The sequence below is a fragment of the Acinonyx jubatus genome, chromosome C2 (assembly GCF_027475565.1).
Source record: "Acinonyx jubatus isolate Ajub_Pintada_27869175 chromosome C2, VMU_Ajub_asm_v1.0, whole genome shotgun sequence".
Taxonomy (NCBI): Eukaryota; Metazoa; Chordata; class Mammalia; order Carnivora; family Felidae; genus Acinonyx; species Acinonyx jubatus.
In genome coordinates, this window is record NC_069384.1 from 114335827 (window position 1) to 114358991 (window position 23165).

A 23165-nucleotide genomic window follows, 5' to 3' on the forward strand; every position below is an offset into this window, starting at 1 on the left:
GGCTGAGAAGTAACAGTCTCAGTGTGGAAGGCTCAGCCTACCTGGTTAGGAGACCTGCAGGTGGAACAGTCTTTTAGAGCTGTCCCGATTTGGGGCTAGGAGGCCAGGCCTTTATAACCTCACTTCCGTTATTTGGGTGTGGGTTGCCCTGGGAAGGGGTCATAGCTTTGGGCAAGAGAACCTTTGGGAACAGGTAGACTCAGAAGTAGGAAGGAGTGGCACAATGAAAAGTAAAACCTATATGATAAAGAAAGTTTTGGCAGTAGACAGGACTTACAATTAGACTAGGCATTGGGAGAGAGTAAAAAAAAAATTATCTTTCTATCTATCTATCTATCTATTTATCTATTATCATCTATCTTTGCCCTCAAAGGGGCTACTATTGAGTTAGGAAGACAGGACTTCTACCTGAAATAATATTAAACATGATATATAATGATAATGAAGCACCTATTTAATTTCATACTACAAAAATATATTATATAGGAGCCGAAAGGAGGGCGAAACTAGTGGGATCTTGGTCACCAGAGTAGGCTTCACTATGAAGGGAAGACATGAATTAAGCAATGAGGAATGGATAGATTTGCACACACACACAAAAGATGGCAGGGATTATGAGTAAAATCGTCAAGTTGGGAATGAAGATGGCACGCTGCATAGAATACAGGCAGAAATATAGTAGGTTGGCTAATACAGTAACAGAGAATGGAGGGAGGCTGGTAAGTCACACAGGGAAGGGTGGATTTAATGTGAGAGAAGGTAGGGAGGCCCTGACAGTGAACGCAATGCAAGTGACTTTCAAGAGCCTGGGTGCAGCCTGGGATGAATTTGAAAGAAGCCAAGACATGAAGAGATCGGCCAAGAGATAACAACCCAGTAACTGAGAGGCCAAGTGCTAAAAGGCGGACTCATATTGTGCCAGTGAGGAGGAGTGGGAAGGCATGGATTCAAAAGATACTTCCATCTTTCAACTAGTGAGTAAATTTTACCTGTGTCCTTAATAAAAAAAGACAGGAACCAATTGTGACCAATACTGTAGCTCACAGTCATATTACTGCTCAGGGCAAAAGGCTGTCACAGCTTTCCACTGGCCTTGAGGATAAAGGAAGCCTTCACTGAGAAAACCTCTCTAAGAGAATGGTGTGTTTTTCTAACCACTTAGATATTCTTTAGGTCCATGAATAAGATTTTCTAGCTTTATTGATATAAAATTAGAATTTTCTTATTAAATGTATTGTTATTTTCTGTTGTTCTGATTTTTATCATGTTGTGGTTAACAACGGGCTCCAGAATTGGACCACTTGGGTCTTTGAGTCCTGTCCCAATTCTATGACCTTGGACAAAGCTTAGCTTCCTCGTTTACAAAACAAGAACGCTTTCTTCATTTGAGTGTTAAACGTCTACTTTAATGCACATAAGGGATTTAGAATGCCCTGGAATACAGTGTTCAGTAGATGTTAGTATCATAATTATTTTGAGGTTAGCAGGTTTCCATCTGGCTCAATGAGGAAGTAATGTGTTATTTAATAAATAACGCTAATATGACATGCTATCTATTTGGGAGAAATAATTATTAATTTTTAAGGAAAATAAGAAAAGGAAAATGAAGGAAACCCTATCTCCAAGTTTTTAACATAGCTGCTTCCTCAAAAAGTTCATTTTTTTCTGGTTTCTGGTCCCCAGGGCTTCAGCGTCATCTCAGTATCTCAGCTTCTGTTCACCACCCACCAGCTTCATTGTCACCACTGGACAGTGTTCAGGTTACTCAGCCTGGAAACATGGAAGCATTGAGAGATGATCTCTCTCAGTGTTCCACCAACATATTTTCAAGTTATTCATCTTTTCTTGATCTTGATTTTCCTTCTGTAAAATGTGGGTTCAGACATATGCTGAACCTATCCCACTTATCAAGAAGTTCAGAGGAGCAGATGTATTTAAAAGTGCTTTGTAGAGACTAAATACTGTTCAAATGTACTTTATTTTCATCAGTAACACCATATTCTCCATTGTCTACCCTTCACATCCAGCACAGTTAACTGACAACAAAATCACTTTCATTTTAGGAGTTTTTCTAGTAAAGCCAACCCTGGGGAGAAATGGGAACTGGGTAATATGTGTGCTGGAAAGTTCGCTCTCTGAATTCCCTCTCTTATCTATTCTTGATGCACCTTCTTGGTAGCCTGCTCCTAGCCTTCCATTATGTGTTGCTTCTCCAGCATCAGTGGCTTTCCATTAAAATCAGACCCCCAAGGAAATTTTCCATTTCATTTTCAGAGAAATTAAATCTCTCCCTCAAGTGACTGGACAAAGGTTTCCAGTCTGATACACACTGTGCCAGTATTCCATTTTGAGTTAGATCAAACGCTTCAGATCAGAACATATACTTCTGGCCTTTCTGGGTCTCTGACAATGCCTAAGGTCTTCTCACTGGCTAGTAATATGGAGGCCAGTTAGTTTCATGGAGTTGCCAATCCCTGTCATGCTTAGCCCTCTGGCTCTGGGGTAAGAATTCTGCTGGCATTTTCTCAGCACTGTGTAACTGTGTGCTCCCAGACCTGATAGCCTCCTTCTTCTGAGCCCTATGAAATCCCAAATCCACTGTAAACAGCACCTCTCCTTCCTGAGAAATTTGCTTCATTTCCAAACTTAAGTCAAATTAGCTTCCCTCCAAAGCAAACTACCTTTGAGTGGACACTTGAAGTTGGCTTACTTCTACATGTTGATAGACTTCTACTGGCTTCAACTGTGGAGAAAACAGTGCCTGATGGGGCTCATGTGCCAATTTTTTGATTGTATGAATGTAGTGGTGGCTTTGTCTTGGACCTTCCTCCTACAAAAACCAATATTCAAATACCTCTCTAAACCAGACAAAAAAAAAAGGTAATTATAAGAATATGGGAAAGGGTGGGAATATAAACTAGTGCAGCCACTCTGGAAAACAGTGTGGAGGTTCCTCAAAAGATTAAAAATAGAACCACTCTACAACCCAGCAATTGCACTACTAGGTATTTATCCAAGGGATGCAGGTATGCTGTTTCAAAGGGGCACATGCACCCCAATGTTTATAGCAGCACCATCAACAATAGCTAAAGTATGGAAAGAGCCCAAATGTCCATCAATGGATGAAAGGATAAAGAAGATGTGGTGTATACACACACACACACACACACACACACACACACAATGGAGTATTATTCGGGAATGAAAAAGAATGAAATCTTGCCATTGGCAACTGCATGGATGGAACTAGAGGTATAATGCTAAGCAAAACTAGTCAGTCAGAGAAAGACAAAAATCATATGACTTTGCTCATATGAGGACTTTAAGAGACAAAACAGATGAATATAAGGGAAGGGAAGCAAAAATCACATAAAAACAGGGAGGGAGACAAAACATAAGAGATTCTTAAATATGGAGAGGAAACAGAGGGTTACTGGAGGGGTTGTGGGAGGGAGGATGGGCTAAATGGGGAAGGGCCATCAAGGAATCTACTCCTGAAATCATTGTTGCACTATTTGCTAACTAACTTGGATATAAATTTAAAAAATAATATAAATTAAACAAAATGTTAAAAAGAAAAAAGAATATGGGAAAGAGAACTACCGCGTCTACAAAAAAATCAGTACATCATAAAGTACTCTCTTATGTAAATACTTGATAAAGTCTTTACTAATACATTGTCGCATTTAAAACTTAAAATTGCCAGGGGGAAGGACAGCTCTTCATCACTGTTAGTCTTTTAAGGAGGAAATTGTGACTCCAAGTGGTAAGTGACGTACTCGAAGTCACCTGGTAAGCGAGAAAGAACTCCCCATTAGACATCTGTTGTCTACTGCTTATTCAGAACCCTTCTATGGAACTCCAGGATTTCCCAGCTTACAGCATGAATTTTAATAATTTGTATGTCATATGAATATGGGTTTTAAAAAAAATGCATGTAATTTTATCATATAATTAATTCATTATTTGTACTTTAGGAACATGGCCTTGCACCAACTGTCTCTCTAATCTTGCACTTAAATACAATGACCCTGTAAGAATGGCTTTCTGCACAGCGGAGCCCTCTGAGCTGTCAAGCTCAAATGCTTGTTTCCCGCTTAATGGAGAGGGCTTGCATGGGTGAAATGGTTTTATCCGAACCTAAACCCCTGCCATCAATAAGCAACTGGCCTGAAGGCATGAAGTGACAGAGTAATACTTTCACAATTAATTTCCTTAACTGGCGTTGCTGGTCTTTGGAGACGGGTCTCCTCTATGGGACATTGCTTAGAAGGAAAAGTGAACATTTTTCAGCACACAGTTGTCGCTCCGTTTCTTTAATCCCATGAGGTGAAGTAAATCTGTGTAAGCTTTGCAGTTCTGTGGCTGATTCAACACAGACTCAGAGAAGTCTATTCTCCACCAAATCTAAAGACACTTTTTTTTTTATAGAGCAGCCAAATCACCTGTCAGGAGAAGATAAGATGACTAAGAAAACTCCCATTTTATTGACAGCCTAAATACACTATTCCATCTTAGTCTCCACAATAGCCCTTTGAAGCCAGCTATTATACTTCTCATTTTTTAGATTAAAAAGTTGAGGCTCAAGAATTAAGTAACTGAAATAAGGCCATAGAGATAAAAAGTGACAGAATTCTGATACACTCTGAATGCCAGGTCTTCCCCTCTTTGCCGCATAGTTTCACAGAAACTACACAGAAGTGTCTTCTCTGAAGCCATCATGTAGTCCTTTTGGAAATGATTCAATTGGAAACCAATCCAATTTCCCAATTTTAAACAGGCTTACAGTTTAAAACATTATTGCAGGCCGGTCATTGTTTTTCACATGTATTTAAAGGCTGATCGGTTCTGTCAGTGGAGCAGTGTGCTCTTTCTTTCTTTCTTTCTTTCTTTCTTCTTCTTTTTTTTTTAGCTTATCTTTTTTTTAGAAGGCACTCTATAAACAACATTCTGATTTAGAAAAGAAAGTCTACCTTGAATTTATACTTGGTACCAATTTATGTTGTAACATTACTGACAGTGTCACTTCATTTGCCTAGTTGCCTATGGTCTAAATGTAGGTAATTTACAAACCTTTAACAATTTTCAGCTTTGCTAAATGGTACAGAGAACTGCAATTACATTTAAAATGCACTGGCGCTCTATATGTCAGTAAAAAGCACCTACAAAGACATAATTACAATGTAATTGCCCGCAAGTTCATGAAGTAAACATACATTATTAGAAGGCACTCATCTGTTCAATTTAAGTAACACTGCAGCTAACATATTGCATAAATAGGGAGCCATTTTGTGACTAGTTACTGTAATAACAGGAGTTTAAATTAAAATGTGGTGCCTAAGTATATGTATTCTTAAGATCATTTCAGATATGTTACTCAATACCCAGTGGCCTGATTTTAACCTTTAAAAATCGCTTTTTAAATATTATATTCATTTTATGGAAATATTTACAATCAATGAATAGTGTCAGATCTGACTAAAAACTGGTGTTAAAGAAAAAAGCTTTTCAAAAAGTTTTAAACCTGAGAAGAAATACACAGATGCATATTTGCCATATATTTAGAAATAGATGCACATATACTAGGATGGCCCATTAAGATCCAATGCTGTATAGGGGCACCTGGGTGGCTCAGTTGGCTGGGTCTCCAACTTCAGCTCGGGTCATGATCTCATGTTTTGTGAGTTCAAGCCCCGTGTCGGGCTCTGTGCTGACAGCTCAGAGCCTGGATGGAGGCTTCTTCAGATACTGTGTCCCCCTGTCTCTCTGCCCCTCCCCAGCTCTCTCTCTCTCTCTCAAAAATAAATAAACATTTTTTAAAAATTAGAAAAAAAAGATCTAATGCTGTACGGAAAATACAAATCAGTAACTTGGAATCATTAAAGTAATTTTGCACTGCATTGTTATACATATATCAGCCCAGCCTTCATATTTTTATCCATCACATCAAATATACAATATGTATGCCAAAGGATCTGACTTGCATATTTTGGAGGAAAAAGATAACATGTACAGAAGTCTTAGAAATCAGCTTTGGCTCAAAACCTTTCCATGACTCCCCTAAAATGACTGGCTGATCTTTGTTTGAAATACTATGAGGAAGTAAATGGTAGACGTGGGTGGGGGGAACAGAAGAAAAAGGGAACCACAAATCCAAAGTTGATATCAGCATAATGTATTAGTAGTAATTATATTTGTAGTATAAGACCTTTTGTCCCGAACTTCTCAAAGCACTTAGCAAACTGTCTCAATAGCAAACCTAGTCCTAGGTTCAAGAACAAGAAGAAAAGAGATAAGGAAGCACAGTGCTTTATCCAGTTGCCCAGGACAGTAAGATTTTAGCCAAAACAAAAGAGAACAAACTAAACCTTTGGCAATATGTTCCACGAGTGCTTTCTAGGCAAGTGGTGTCTTAGTATTGCAAGATAAAAATCTTATTTCTTGTGTGCTCTCCTCCATCTTAATCCCCCCCCCAAAATAGAGTCAATTCCTGCAAAATAGCATTAATCATTAGAAGTCTCCTTGTTTAGTCTAATTAGAGAAAAATAATCAGTGACTTCTATGTAGACACATTATTTTGCAATGCCTCTACACACATGTTTTATTGATATATTGAGGATTTAAACATAATAATTGAGTCATATTAACCTGTATATGAATTCGAATATAATTACTGACTTACCCATTACAGTTTGGACCTGTAGGTTTGTGCCAGTATCTTGTCAGTCTTGCACAGGGCAAAAAAGCCCTTCTCACTTTCAACAATATTTGATAAAAATACATTTGAATTAGTAGAAATGGAAAGGAAGGTTAAACAAGTAAATTCCTACAAAGAATGCAATAAAATAGTCTTTCCTGAATTTATCATTAAGAAATCGTTAAACTCATTTCCTTGTCCAAAGTAATGATGGAAACTTCAAAAGCTTTCTCTCGATCAGAAGAAATGTGGCAAATCCAGCATTACAAGTACTGAGTTCAGCATGTCTTTTTCTAGTTTCTCAGTATTCTTTGGTTTAAGTAGAAAATTTGACCATTGAGTAACATCTATAATCTTCCATTTCCTGTCATGTTTTACCAGCACTCTCTCAATGGTCTGCCTTCACCTAGAACTAACCCTTTTTAAAGATTCATTTCCAGCTACTATATTCCAACTTCCAGGTGGAGAACAGTGAATAGGCCACCATACCCTGTCTAGATCAAGTCCTCCATGATTCTTCTGACTTCTGACTAGCCACCTGGAACCTGCCCAGCCAGAGCCATGATCAGTACCCACCAGAAGGCTGAAATATGGCTTCTATCTCGGTCCAGGTGTCTTGGGTAGCTGAAGTCATAGCTGAGTAAGTGAAGCTCTATTAGAATCCCATTAGGCAGAGTTCATCTTTTGCTTGTGCATTGGAGTTATCCTTTTACTTGAGACACTTCTGCTCTGCAATCATCTTTTCTCTGAAGAAGCTTGCCAGCATCTTAGCATGGTTCCTATAGGCAAGATTAGGAAATCTATAGGGGAAAGAGAAGGAAGGAGATGGACTTTTCAATCCTGTAAAGCAATGAACACTTCCCTTTTTTGGTAGTTTGAATCTCTTTGGGATAAGCATTATGGCTAACACAGTAGCTGTCTTTGTGGAATGATTTCCAGACTGCTGGGAAGAATTTTTATCTCTCTGAATATCTTGCATGTGTGCATGTATAAAATGTTTATTCTCATTTGATAATACCTGGAATTCTGCAGCTAGATATTACTTTGGATGTCTTAAGGACTGATTTCTTTTAAGGTACAAATGATCATAAGATACATAAGACTTTAAACCTAATTAGTATAATAAGGTTCAAAATCAAAGTTTTGACTCAAAAGTCAATATGACATGTTAAATTCTAAAGTGAGCTATGAGAAAAAATGTCTATAAGAAGATTTACAAGGGAACACTTCCTTTGTGAGTGCAAGGGATGCATGAGAATTCTTACTTTAAATGGGCTACTAAGGAGGAAAATACTGTTTGGGTTCTGTTCTGTTCTATTCAAAGAAAGGACCTAAGGATTGCAGCAGGAAGCTAATGCCAAATTTGGATTCTAGAACCTGCAGAATAAATTATAATGGACCCCTCAGTATAGAGTAGTGTCCATTGGGAGGCAGAGGAATATCCCATTGATAGGAGTCTCCAAGAACCCTTAAATTCCCACTGAGGGTTGTCTTTTATCATCTATCAGACCCAGAAAGTGGAAGGCCACTCAGCCTAACAGAAAATCCCTGTCTCTCACCTTTCCACCTTCTCTTTTGAACTTGAAATGACTTAACACAGCAGCTACCAAGTGAAGTAGAAGGTAAGGAAGGGAATTGAACTGTAATCCTTTTAGGATGTTGCAGACAACCACTAACTAGCTTGTGGAAAGGGAAAGAAAGATTTAACTCGTGAGAAAATTTGGTTATTAATTATCTTTTACTGGACACTTCCTAATTACTGAACCAAGAGTGTGTCTAAAAGTGAGCATAAAATTCACGGGATCTGCCCAAATTTCTATCCAGGGAGAGAAACATTTGTCTTATTAAAAACATTTTGAACTGATGGTGAGATGGGAAGATAAAGTTGTACTTGGATTATATCACAAATTGTATTTGTTCAACACATGTATTATAACCACTATTGCTTTGTGTGAGTGGGTTTTCTCCCAAACATCCCTAAATAGGGTAGTTGTCAGGTCAGTGGGCAGTGGAAAGTGGGAGTTGGGGGAAATTGGAGAAAAATTAAGAAAAGAAGAAATAGCAAAGAGCACATGATAGGCAGGAAAAGAAGGTACGGGAAGAGCAAAATCAGCAAAGGGAGATGGGAGCATTGGAAGAGCAACATTTTCAGTGGGTTTATTAAGGGAATAAATGAGTAAAAGTATGAATAGAAAAAATAAGTGAAATAAGTAAAATGCTATCCTTCAGGGAGTTAACTTTGAACTTTCTAGATAGCATACAAATTGCCTCTCCCCAGAAAGACGTATACAATTGAAAAACAAACTATTCCTTGATTTAAACACACAAAGTTGTTATATTTGATTCTGTAGGAAATTCCCAATTGGCTAATTCTTATACTTGCTGTGAAATTCATAGGAGATGAGCAATACAGAACTTTACATATGGAGAAAGGTCAGAGTCTGCCTCAGGGTATTATTTCATAGACATCATGTTTGTAAGTATTTATCTTCTTAGAAGGCCAACCATGTTTTCATTAGGAACACCAAACACATAAGAAGCATTGGCAGGCTGTGTACATAAGTCAATGAAAAGGGATCTTTATCTGTGAAACTGACAAATGCTTTTATTTGCCCTTAAAAGAATGAGATACTATTTAAATTTGAATATCTTTGTTCAAAAACACTGCAGAGCCACATAACGCCTCCCCAGAAGATTCAAGGCTGATTAAAAGCTCCTTGAGAGAATAAAGACTGTTGTTTGCCTTTACTTTTCTTGTAACTTTTCTTGTAAAATATATTAAAAACATACAAAAACGTGAATATTTTAAGAGTATCATTCTATTTATGTATTTGCTTGTTTGTTTTTTAAATGTTTATTGATTTTGAGAGAAAGAGAGAGAGTGGGGAGGGGCAGAGGGAGAGAGAGAGAGAGAGAAAGAGAGAGAGAGAGAGAGATTGGGAGAGAATCTCAAGCAGGCTCCATGCTGCCCGTGCAGAGTCCTACGGGGGGCCCCATCTCATGAACAATGAGATCATGATCTAAACCAAAATCAAGAGTGGGACACAAGTGACTGAGCCACCCAAGCGTCCCTTTCTTTTACGTTACTGATGTGGAGCTTGAACTCATGACCCTGAAATCAAGGGCCCCGGGCTCTACTGACTGAGCCAGCCAGAAACCCCATGTGTGTATGTTTTAAAAGCACCCTTTTATATATTTTATGTGCATATACCCATGATTCTGGGACCACAATCAAGATAGTGAATTTATCCATCATCTCCTAAAATTTCCCCTTGCCATCTCTTCTCCTTCCATGTTTCCACCACACACAGGTGACCATTGAACAGCTTCCTGTCACTATCAACTAGCTTGCATTTTCTAGAAGTTCACTTAAACAGAATCATACACATGTTCTTTTTCATTATTTCTAGATTGAACCATGTTGTTATGTGTACCAATAATATTTATTCCTTTTTATTACTGAGTATTATTTCACTGCGTGGATAAACCACAATTTGTTTATCCATTTACCTCTTGGTAAAAATTTGGGTTGTTTTCAGTTTGGGGTTACTCCAGATAAAACTGATATGCATATTCATATACCCATTTTCCTTGAGTGAATATCTAGGAGTGGAATGGCTGAGTCATATGGTAGGTATATGTTTAACTTCTAGGAAACTGCCAAGATTTCTTCCAAAGTGGTTGTGCCTTTTTACACTCATAGTAGCAGTGAAGGAGAGTTCCGTTACTCCACATTCACACCAACACTTTGATGTGGTTACTTTTTAAAAATTGTAGCCATCCTAATAGGTGTAGAATGTTATTTCATTATGGTTTTAATATGAATTTCCCTAATGAGTAATGATGCTGAGCATTTTTTCATGTGGTTTTTTACTATCTGTATATCTGCTTGGTGTAGTGCTTATGAAAATATTTTGACCATTTTTATAATTGGGTTGTTTGCTTTCTTCTTACTGGGTTTTGAGATTTCTTTATATATCTAGACACAAGTCCATTATCAAACATATGATTTTCAAACATTTTCTTTCAGTGTATGGCTTGTCTTGTTTTATCCTCCTAGCAGTGTATTTTGAAGAGATGTTCTTAATTTTCATAAATCCAATTTTTTTTAATTTTCTTTTTGGATCATGATTTTGGTGTTTTAGATAAGATGTTTTTATTTTATGTTTTTATTTTATGCTTTCTTCTGGAGGTTTTATAATTTTAGGTTATACATTAAGTTCCGTTATTCATTTTGAGTGGAACATTTCCAATGGTAGGAAGTATGATTTTAGGTTCTTTTTTGTTTTTTGGAAGTCCAGTGTTATCAGCTTAATTATTTAAAAAGACCGTCTTGTCTTCACAGGATTGTTTTTGCAACAGCATCGAAAGTCAATTGGCTTCATATGTGTGGGGCTGTCCCTGGACCCTTTTGTTTCATAAATCAGTGTATCTATCTTGATGTTGATATAGACACTTGATTTTTGTAGCTTTAAAACAAATCTCAAACTTAGGTACTGTTGGTATTCCAACTTAGAATCAGTTTGTCAAATTTTACAAAATAGCCATGCTTGGAGACTGTATTAAATCTAAAAATTGATTTGGAAAGAATTGACGTTATAACAAGTATTAACTATTCTGATCCATGAGCACAGTATGTCTTTTCATTTATTTTGGTCTTTAATTACCTTCAGCAATATTTTGTAATTTCTGGTGAACTTAATTTTTGTGTGCCTTATATCAGATTCCTTCCTAAGTACTTTATATTTTTGTTGCTGTTATACATGGCATAATTACTTCAATTTTATTTTTGATTTTTTGTTTTTAGCATGTAGAAATATAATGTAATTTTATGTTGATTTTATACTTTTCACCTTTCTAAACTCACTCATTACTTTTAGTCGCTTTTATTATAGATTCCATCAGATCTGTTACATATATAATCATGTAATATGTGAGTAAAGACTTGCATTTCTTCCTTTTGATTTTGGATGCCTGGTCTTTTCTTGACTTATTGCATTAGGTCCAACATCTAGTACAATTGGTGAATAGAATGGGTAAAAGTGGATATTCATGTCTTGCTCTCGATTAGGGTTTTACCAGTAAGCATGATGTTGACTGTAGGTTTTGTAGCTGTCCTTCATCAGGTTGAGGAAGTTTCCTTCTGGTTTTAGTTTGCTGATGGTCATAATTTTTTAATCAAGAATTGATGTTGCATTATGTGAAATATTTCTCTGCCCCTATTGAGATGATGTGTGGTTTTTCTTATTTTGTCAGTTGATACGGTAAACTGTGTGGACTGCATTTTGAATGTTAAACCTTATTCCATAGGCAAATCCCGTTTGTTAATGATGTAAACTGTTTTATACATTGTTGGAGGCCATTTGCTAAAATTGTGTTGAGATTTTTAAAAATGTATATTCATGGAGAATATTGGCATGTCGTTTTCTTATAATGTCTTTTTCTAGCTTTAGCGTGAGAGTAATTTTGGCCTCATAAAATGAGTTGGGAAATATTCCCTGATTTTCAATTTCCTGGAAGAGTGTATGTAAAATTGATGTTATTTCTTCTATTCCTTCTATTAAATGCTTGGTAGAATTTTCCAAGGAAGCCATCTGGGCCTAGAGTTTTCTTTGTGGAAAGATTATCAATTCTAAATTCAATTTCTTTAGTTTCTTTAATAAAGATAAGGCTCTCAGGTTATCCAATTTCTGAGTGACCTTTGAAAGTTTATCTCTCAAGGAATGTATTCACTTAATCTAAATTGTCAATTTTTTTTGTCAGAGTTGTTCATAATATCCCCTTATCATTTTAATACCTTTAGAATCTTTAATAATGGTCTCCTTTTCTATTCCTGATATAGTTTATTTGTGTCCTGTTATTTTTTTCTGATCAGGTGACTAGAAGTTTATAAATTTAAATGATCTTCTCAGAGAAGTAGCTTTTGGTTTCCTTTATTTTCTCTATTGATTTTCTGTTATCTATTTCATTGATTTCCTCTTTGAACTGTATTATTTTCTTTCCTGGGCTTTCTCTGAGTTTCGTTTGTTCTTCCTTTTCTATTTTGTAAGGTAGAAACTGAGGTTATTGATTTAAGACCTTTCTTATTTTCTAACATAGGTGTTTAATACTATAGCAAACAAAACTATTAACCTAGCATCTTTACCGACTGGAATTATCTTTCAATATCCGAGTGAGTTTAGTGGTTCTATAAAAAGTTAAACAGAATTATTAAAGATCTAGAAACTCCACTGCTTTAATACAAGGAATATGTTGAAGAAAAGTGTAAGATGGAATTCCAAAGGGAGAGATAAATAAAATAAAGAAGGATCTTAAATATCATTCTAAAGAATCCAATCCTTAATTATGAACAAATAAAAGAATCTTGAAGTCTAAATAGAGGTGTGCTGTGATCAAAATTTCACATTACATTAATCTCCCTGGAAGAAGTGTCAGATGAGTTAGCAGGAATCAAAAAATTATACTCCATGGGCCAATTCCATCCCACGACTTGCTTTTTGTGAATAAAGTGTTATTGGAACACAGCCACGCTTATTTGTTTACATGTTGTGTTACAATGATAGAGTTGAGTAGTTACAACAGAGACCATATGTCCTGCAAAGCTGAAAGTATTTACAATTGAAGACTTTATAGAAAAAGTTTGCCGACCCATGGATTAGAGTGAGTCAAGAATGATTTCACAAACTAATTAGAAAGGTTCTAGCAATAATTTTAATGAGGCACTATAAGAGCCTGACATTTAGCAGGGTTGCTCAAATGTTGAGCATCATTGGACCACGATTTTCACCATTTCCTTCAGCACTAAATCAAAACCAGGAGGCATTTTGTTAACCACCAACTGGTCTCTGCGAATAAAGCAGTATGTGGGCAAAGCAATGTGTGGATTGGCAGTGTTGCTTTGTTCATTCAGCAATGCCTTTCTTGATGCACGCAGTGCTTGTGCTCCCTCAGAAATGAGCCTGAAGCACCTTCCTCAATCTACATCATGGCTCATAAAATAAGTATTCTTCTTCCATAGTTTAGGTGTTCAGAAATTAATAGAATAAGCTATTGAGTATATATCGTCCCTCTGCCTATACTAAGAATGGGTTCCTCCTCTGCAGGTCTCATCCAACTCTAGGTCAAAATCTTTTCACACCCACCTAACGTAGTCATTCTCTTTCTGATTGTGTGCTGTTGAATTATGAAGCCAAACGGTGCCAATGGATCAGGAATTGGGCCAACAGCTTGCCTTGTTTTCTTCTGAGCATACTTGGCACTTTACAGATGGTTTTATATGTTTCTTGGCAATGTGTGACTTGCAAATTGCTCTACTGTGAAGGAAAGGGTAAATCTTGACCATTTTCTATTTTAGCAGAAAAACTCAATTTCGTGCTAAAAAGCATGATTTGAAGATTGTTCTGGAGAAATCTGATTGTTTTACCAGTAAGGTCATTTTGCTTTTAAAACTGGCATACAAGTCTTCACAGTTTTATGTCACTATTTGAATGTACTTTATAACAGACAATGCCCTGAAGAGCAGAATGGTCTCTGGCTATCTGAATAAAAACCAATTTGGAGATATTACATGCTCCATTTGTATTTCTAGTGTTCCTTATCATTTTCTTTAAAGACATTGTGATACATTCCCTGATTTCTACACATACAGATTTATAGTTTATAATCTCACTGGAGCATTGTTCAATATTTAAAACTGCAGCATTATTCTGAATACTGCTATTTGATTTTCGAGTCCTTTGCTCCTCAATGAACAACTCTGGAGCCATTTATAATTTTCAAAATTAGGGACTTATAATCTATTAGTTAAAATTAAAAAAAAAACAGATTTAGCATATGGGAAATATATAACAGCAGGAAAAAAATCCAGATGAGCTGGGTCCTGATAAATAAGTACAGCTGAGATAAACTGATAAACACTTTCTTTACTGTACCTTCACAACCCCTAATATTGAATAATATTGAATAATATTGAACAATATTGTAAAGATTATTATTAAGCAAATGATGGGCTTTTGTATGATAATCTTAATCAGCTTCCTTTTTTAAACTACTGAAATGCCTGTGGGAAAAAAAATTGTAGTTGGTTTTTACATCCAAACTACCTAACTCTCTGTGAACCACTTGATCAATTGACCATTTTGTGAAATTCCAAATTATAAATTTTGGTTAATACTTAAGTATTACTTAAGTTAATTAAGTTAATTGGTTAATACTAAGTAATACTTAAGTAATGTATAAAAGCTATTCAAAAAGTTTATTCAACTCTGTGGCTAATTTGCCATATATTTCAAAATTAAGTGAGAAATTGTATACGAATCGCACGTAGGGGAGTATAATAATTTTTTTAAATTTTTAATAAAATATTTTAATCCAATATCCAAAATATTATCATTTCAATATGCAATGAATTTCAAAAATGAGATACTTGACATTCTCTTTTCATTCTAAATCTTTGTAACCTAGTGTGTATTTTGCATATACAGCATATTTCAACTCAAACTAACCACATTTTAGCTGCTCAACAGCTACATGTGGTTTGACATTAAAGAAATTTAGGGAAAGAGAGGATATGTTATCTTTGTCCCCACCCCATGTTGCTACTAATTATATAATTTCTTTCACTTTGTAAAGTCTTTTCACACTGGTTACCTCATTTGATAGGAATATACCTTGCCTTGAATAATGGGTTAGATTTTAAGAGGTGGCTAAAATTCCCACCAAGGGGAAACCCAAGGGCAGAAGCAACAAGGAAGGAAAACAAGGGTTTATTAGGAAATTAGAAGTCAGGGAGATAAACCTAAGAAAATATATCAGTCAAGCCCTCAAGCCAGACCAGGCAGACTGGGTGTTATTTGCCAGGTGGTAGGGAGAAACCAAGGTTGTGAGCAAGAAAGGGACACAGTCAGATTAAACAGACAGCTGAGTACAGCATGAAACAGTGAGAAAGGCTAGAAGGAGTTTCTTAGGAAATTAACGCATCAAATCTCAGGAAACGATCTAGATAGAAGTATGCACAGAAGAGAGAGCCTAGCAGTGTCTAGTACCCAGGAGATCCCAATATTAGCTCCTTTCCCCCTTTGGGGATTAGGGAGTTTTTAAAGGGACCTTTTAGAAAGAGATTTCTCTCTCTTACCCTCAACTAACAAATATCTTGCATACCTACTACCTGCCAAGGAATGTGACTGACCCTGAAGATACAGAAGAGAGTAAGTCAGGTAGCGTTCCTGGCCTCTTAGATCTTACATTTCCTTAAGAGAGACAAAAACGAATAGATAAACAAAACGATCTCACATTGTGATAACTACTATAAAGAAAATAATCATGGAGATGAGTGACCAGGGAAGGGCACTTGGAAGTGGTGGCAGTTAAGCTGAGATCTAAAGAATGAAAGGAGCTGGATTTGCAAGAGGCCAGGTCCAGAGTGTTCCATGTGCAGAATCCTGGGGGCATGAAAGAACTTGAGGTATTCAAGGAACTGAAGAAAAAAAAAAAAACCTAAAGAGCATAATTTGGGTGGGGACTATTGCAGAAGTTATAGTGAAAGGGGCAAATGAGTGGGTCATGGTGAGTCTGTAGACCATGACAAGGAACTGGATTTTATTTTAAGAGCAATAGGACATCACTAAATTGTAGCGCTTGAAAGGTTGTAGACAAGTGAATGACAGGATTTCCATTTTAAGATCACTCTTGCTGCAGTGGGGAAAAAAAACTGCTTAAGGCTGATAAAGGTGGAAACTGGGATAGATTTCAGTTAGAAGGCAAGCAGAAGAGGGCAAGTAAGGGATGATGGTGGCACAGCTGAAGTTAAGAAAGGTCCTAGGGAAAATGAATGACCCCCTCCAATGTTCTTGCAAAAAGAATCCTGTATGATTGTGCCACAAAACTTCAGATGAAATGGAGGATGCGGTTTTGCCCTATTATGCATTTTTTCTTGAGGAAATGCTGCTAAAAAGTCAACGTGAAACTAAATTTTTGTTTATTCTAGACATTAGAACATACTTACAATCTTAATCCCCTTTATTTTTTTTTTAAATTTGTAATGTTTATTTTTGAGACAGAAAGAGAGACAGCATGAGTGAGGGAAGGGCAGAGAGAAGGAGAAACAGAATTTGAAGCAGGCTCCAGGCTCTGAGCTGCCAGCATAAAGCCCGACACGGGGCTCCAACTCACGAACCATGAGATCGTGACCTGAGCCAGTCAGACGCTTGACCAAAGAAACCACCCAGGCGACCCGGATGATGTCCAAAATGTAATTTTCAGTTTCATTTTAGTTAAGGTGGTTAGAAAGCTTGCCCAGGAAAATAGGCAGCTATTAGGACTCCATGCAGAAGGAACAGCCAAACCCAAGACCCTGAGATGGGAGGGGGATTGCCATAATCAAGGAACAGAAGGTAGCCCAGTGGCTGGAGCAGAGCAAATATCCATCAGCACATGGTATGTGGTTCGTATTTAAGCAATGATCATGAGCTATCTCCTCAGTAAGAAACAGAGAAAGGCCTCTTGCTACTCCACACTACAGCATTTAATTCATTTTTTACAGTTGCCTCACAAAAGCTGACAAAATCTTCATTACTTCTGGTGAACTAAGAGCAGAAACACCGGTCCTAAAAAGGACGACTACTTCTAGAGGGTGCCTGTGTATTCCCAAAGACGTGAAAATAACGCTCTTTATGGTTTGAAAACTGTTTCCGCCCTGAGACACTTTGTTCAACACCCTTAAATATCAAATTCTGGAAAAATTTGAGGAACTTTCCCCTGCAGCAATTGCCCAAGCCACTTCAAGGGTGACAGCCTTTGCCTCACCCTGCCCTGGGCCCGTCACACAACTACAAAGCAGCTTCTTTCACCAGATGGTACACAAGAGCTCCCTAAACTCAAACCCTGAAGGAGACAGGAAAACTATTATAAAAAATTTAAAGTAAAGAGTAAATACAGGTAAACAAATGGATAGAATGATCATTTAAAGCGCTGTCTATATGTTTTTTTCCTGTTCCATTCCATCGAGGGCTTAAAGAGGCCTAAATGAATACTGGTGGTACAAGAGGCTGATATTAATAACCAAAGGAATCTGATGAGCGGGAAAACGTCATTAAGGAAAAAAAGTCTTTTCTCCCCCTTTATGCTAAGTGTTTTTATAGAATTCAGAGTACTGGGTTTTGAATTTGGTTCAATTTTTTTCTGGTAGCTAAAAACAAAATCATGGCATTATTTATCTGAAAGAATTACTATTGGATTATCCAATACCCAAATGAGGATGCCGGAAATCTCTCTTATTGAGGTCCTACTGACAAAACCTTCCTACCGTAGTGGAGCTATTCTTATATTCATTCACTGCCTGATATGTTATATATACTAAATAACAAGTGTTGAATGAGTCACTCATCTGTTATCACCTTCTACTGCCTTAATGTGTTCATTTTTAAAGTTATTACTCAAGTTTTAAGACATTTTAAGATAAGCCACACGAAGTACCTATCTAATAAAAGATTGTCTTGGTAAAAATTACGTGTGTGATAGATTGATGGGAAAGGTATTTTGGAAGTAGCCAGACTTTCTTTTCATCTTTAATCATATCCCATTATACTTAAAAGTAAGGATATTTCTTTTCCTATGTGTAACTATGTGATATTTCCATAGACTAGTAAATATGCTTAAATACTTCTGCATTAGGAACAAATTAGAGCAAAACAAAATTCTGAAAAAGTTATGATTGTTAGGTTCATTTTCAAAAACTCAGTTGGATTAAGATAGCCTTTCAATCCAAATATTGATCAGGTAACAATTTTACATCCAGACCTCAAGAATTACCTGGCTCCTGGCCATATCTACTTTATCATCACTTTTAAGTACAACGTTAACAAAAACACTCAGAAAGTTTAACACATGATGCTGTGTTACGGGTGAAAACAAGTGTGAGAAGTACTCACTGACATCCAACAGTTAATCATTTGGTTGATCAGAGAACACATAGATAATTATAATAGAGTAGAAACAATCAAATGGAAAGGACTTGATAATCATTTAGTATCTAAGTTAGAGGTACCACTGATCTGTTCTATCACAAACTAACACCAATAGATGCAATGAAATGTCTACTTCCCTCGCCAATTAAAAGACTCATATGCTAAAATAGAAATACTGAAATTTCAGAGATGAAGGAACATGTGTGAAAATTGGAAAAATGCCCAGAGAGTTGCATAGAGATATGATATGTAGGAGTTCTAATACAAAACCTTACACTGGAAATGCTTAAAGCATCTCTTGCCTACATACCTGTCAGCTGTATGTATAATGTATAACTTTGAGAAGATACATTAGAACATTAATAACTAAGCATAGCATTAAATTCAGGATATATCCTAATAGACCTTTATAGGTGTGTTACTTTTTTATATTAAGAATGAGAAGGAGTATGTTAGTAATTAAGTAAATATTATAGTAAGTATAACTTATACTGGAAGCTTACCACTCCCCAGGGAACAGATATTTAATTTGTGGCCATGATAATAACAGCCTAATGAACTTCACATCTTTCAGGAGAGCTTAATAAACTTCAAAGAAGACAAAACAAGAATGTATGAGTAAAAGTACATCCTTAGCCTTTCATTAGGCAAAATGAGCATGAGTCCTGGCCCAGCATGGCTTCCAAAGTTAGCACTCCCAACTACAAAGCAAATGTATGCAGAGAAATGTACAACAAAAGACATAGCTTTTAAAGCTCCGGTTGCATTTCCACAAATGTTGCTTACAAAAGCCACCATTCTCTGTGTTAACAAAAAGTTGTGGATCCGTTCTTCACTAAATCCTCTTTTCTTGCATAATCCACCTTGTGCACTTTAGCTTGAGTGTGTTTTATCTGATCTAATCCTGGGCTCATTCACTCTCAGATAGAAGCAACAGGATTATTTCATACTTAAAGAGGTCCAATCTTTATGCGATCCATAAGAGGACACCTGGCTGATACAGAATTTAAGCAAAAGATTAACCAGGTGCTCGAGACACATAATGATTTCAAATCTAATAACAGTTTATGATAAAAAGAATTGCTGTCAGACCATATCAAAAATACATTTTAAAATGCACGCATTGTCTATTCAAGTATTATATAGAAATTTTAATGCATGTAATGTTCACACACCTATACACATAAGAGTATTCATTTCAAGAAAAGAATGCACATTTTATTAGGAATTTTATGACCCAAAGCGCCTGTTCACATTTTCATTCATGTCTTTCTTTCATATTCAGCACATCTACAGATTAAAATGGTTTGAGTAGGGCTAGGCTTTGTAGCTTAGCAAATCAGTCCCTGGTTTTCTCTTTTAATGCAGTGGACAAGAAAGCTCAATAGAAAATAATCTAAGCCCCCATGAAGCTAGAGAACATGGATTAGTATTAAGTAAGTCTAGCTTCCTTGGTTTGGCTCTACAGGACCATTACATTATAATATGCGTGTGCATGTGTGCACATGTGTTGTGTTTGTGCATATATACTTTAAGTTTGTTGATTGATTACATAGACATTTCCTGTGGAGCTCAGATGCTAGCGTCTCATTACTAACTTGTCAAAGGATCATATTCACTTATATGAAACACAGTTTTCTGATTCCAGAATCTGCCAGTGTTTTAAATACAAAAGAGTTAAGTTAAAGCCAGAACTATAGAAATACTCTTTTGATGATAAAATCTATATAAAAATCTATACAATCGCTGTATCTTTTTTTCCTTTGAAGTTTACATTCTAGTTATTTTTAAAAGGAAGAAAGTATCAAGACACTCCAAGAAAACAGAGGACAATAGTAACACTGATGTATATCTTGGAGAGTACCTCTTGGTTTTTACATCTGCATTGGAGAAGTGGGGTGTGACTGGTATATGGGACAGATTGGGAAGTACAACAATAGCAACAATGTTTGCTGGATATTTCAACATGTTGAAATTTGTTAAATAAAATTAATCATCCAAAGAACTGAAAGGCCAATTCTGTGTGGAAATAATGTAGGTCAAAATTCTATCTCTTTAAGTATGACTCACCAAAAGTCACCGCTCAAATGATTAAAACTTTCTCATCTCCCTGAGGCTCACTTTCTTTACCTGCAAAACGAAGGAGATGGAGTGTGACTCTTAATTTCTTTTTTATTTTAACGTTAATCTCCAATAAAGATCCCTACATTTTACTGGTGGGAGAATACATTCCAGATATTTTCTACTATTTTAGAGTGATACATCAATTAATGAATCTTCTAGGAATAACTAGGCTTCATAGCATAGTTAACAGTGCTATTGAAGTAACAATAAATTATGAGGAGCTGTGTTTCTGTGATTGTTCAGTGCAGTAATTTGGTTTCCACCAAGCTCGGTGTCAGTATAGATGTGCAGAACATAAGTAATCCTCAGGAAAAATGTTAAGGTGAAGTTACCTTACCAGGTTATAAAAAATTACATTACATGATTTGAAATGTATACTATATTGCTTATACTGAATTTATAAATTTGGTCTTCAAAACTAATATTGAAAAATTTATGAGAAAAAATTAAAAACTAAAGGCTAAGTTTACGATGTCAATACTTAATCAACTGATTCATTCCAGTTTAAAAAATAACTGATCTTTTTCTTTGGCAATATATTTGCAAAATCATAAAATTATTTCACCTTTAAAATAATTGTGGTCATGTTAACACAACTAAGATACATGCCACAGATAGAAAAAAAAATTGTAAAATTAGTTCTCTAGCTTAAAGTGAGTGATGGTCACGTCCTCATCAAATATGACCACTTATCATTGACTTAGTTGGGCCAAGCCTTTTTATTCTTATTAATCAATAAATCAGAAAATATGTCTCTTGAAGAAAATTAATATTCAGGTACATAGCGAACTGCCCTGCAGTCAATCCTGGGCATAGGTAACTTAGATTTCATTGGCGAAATGGAAAATGAAACGAAAGTGAATTTTAAATGTATAGAAAGTGGCATTAAAATATACCATGAACTTAGAAGGAAATCCAAAGAGAAAATGTGTGGAACGGTGAAGCTGGAGAAGAAGAGTTGCCTATATTGCCTACATACAAATCAATTAAACATAAGTGGTTAGAATATAGAAGGAATAATCAGTACCCAAAATAGACAAGGCACTGTGTGTATATATACATAATTGTGTCACTGTCTGTTGGTAGATGTCATGATAATAACAGGTAAACATTTGGTTACTGATTATTATTTACTCAGTACTAGTTCAAACACTTTACATGCTCTATCTCATTAATTCCTAGGCTACGCAAATGAAATTTAAGTATCATTTTCCTCTCTGTTTTACAATTGAGAAAACAAAAACTTAAAAAGTCCACGTATGTCACCTCATGGCAAGTCTAACTCCTTCTTGCACTTCACCATTCAGAATATACGTCATTTCAGTAGGCTGGAAAGATCTCTTCCATTCTACAGAAAGCTGCTTAAGTCCATACAAAGTCACCTTTGCCAAAACTACTGACAGCGTACCAGAAGAAGTGGGAGAATCCTATCAGTATTTATGTCATTACTTAAATTACCTCTCAGATACCTTATGGAAGTAGCCCAAATATCCATCAAGTGATGAATTGATAAGAAAGATTTGGTATATATGTACAATGGAATATTATTCAGCCATAAAAAAAAATCTTGCCATTTGCAATGACATGGATGGAGGTAGGAAGTACAATGCTGAGCAAAATAAGTCAGTCAGAGAAAGACAGATACCATAGGATTTCACTCACGTGGAATTTAAGAAACGAAACAAATAAGCAAATGGGGAAAAAAAGAGAGAAAGACAAGTTAAGAAATAGACTCTTAATTTTAAAGAACAAACTGATAGTTACCAGAACCGGGGGGTGGGGAGATGTGTTAAATAGGTGATGGGGATTAAGGAGTGCGCATGTCATGCTGAGCACCAGATGTTGGATATGGAGCCGTTGTATCACTGTATTGTACACCTGTAGTTAATTGTACACTGTATATTAACCAACTGGAATGAAAATAAAATTTGAAAAATATTATCCGTGAAATACTTTCTCTAATTTGTCCGTTACAGTTTTTTAAATTCTTTTTTTCATTAGTTTCCTAATCACATAAAAAAATAAAGCAAACAAACAATACTCAACATCACGAAAAGGTTGTTTAAATACTGCTGCCAGGTAACATATAGAATGCCCAGTTAAATTTGAATTTCATATATCCAAGAAAATTATTTAACTGGATGTCTTGTTCTGATTTGCAAATTATAGCAAACTTACTTCTTACATTTTTTACTATGTCAGTTTCCTATAACTGCAGTAATAAATTACCACAAACTCAGTCCTTAAGACATCAATTTTTTCTGTTACAGTTCTGGTAGTCAAAAGTCTAAAATCAAGGTTTTGGCAAGGCTGTGTTCCTTCTGGAGGCTTCAGAGGACAATCTATTTCCTTGTCTTCTCTACCTTCTAGAGGTTGCCCAC

General features: G+C 36.1%; 1 pseudogene; it reads left to right on the forward strand.

Annotated features, from left to right (window-relative positions):
• Nucleotides 1–614: 614 nt before the first annotated feature.
• LOC106975174 (eukaryotic translation initiation factor 3 subunit E-like) overlaps nt 615–23165 on the forward strand; it is a 98058-nt pseudogene continuing 75507 nt past the window's right edge.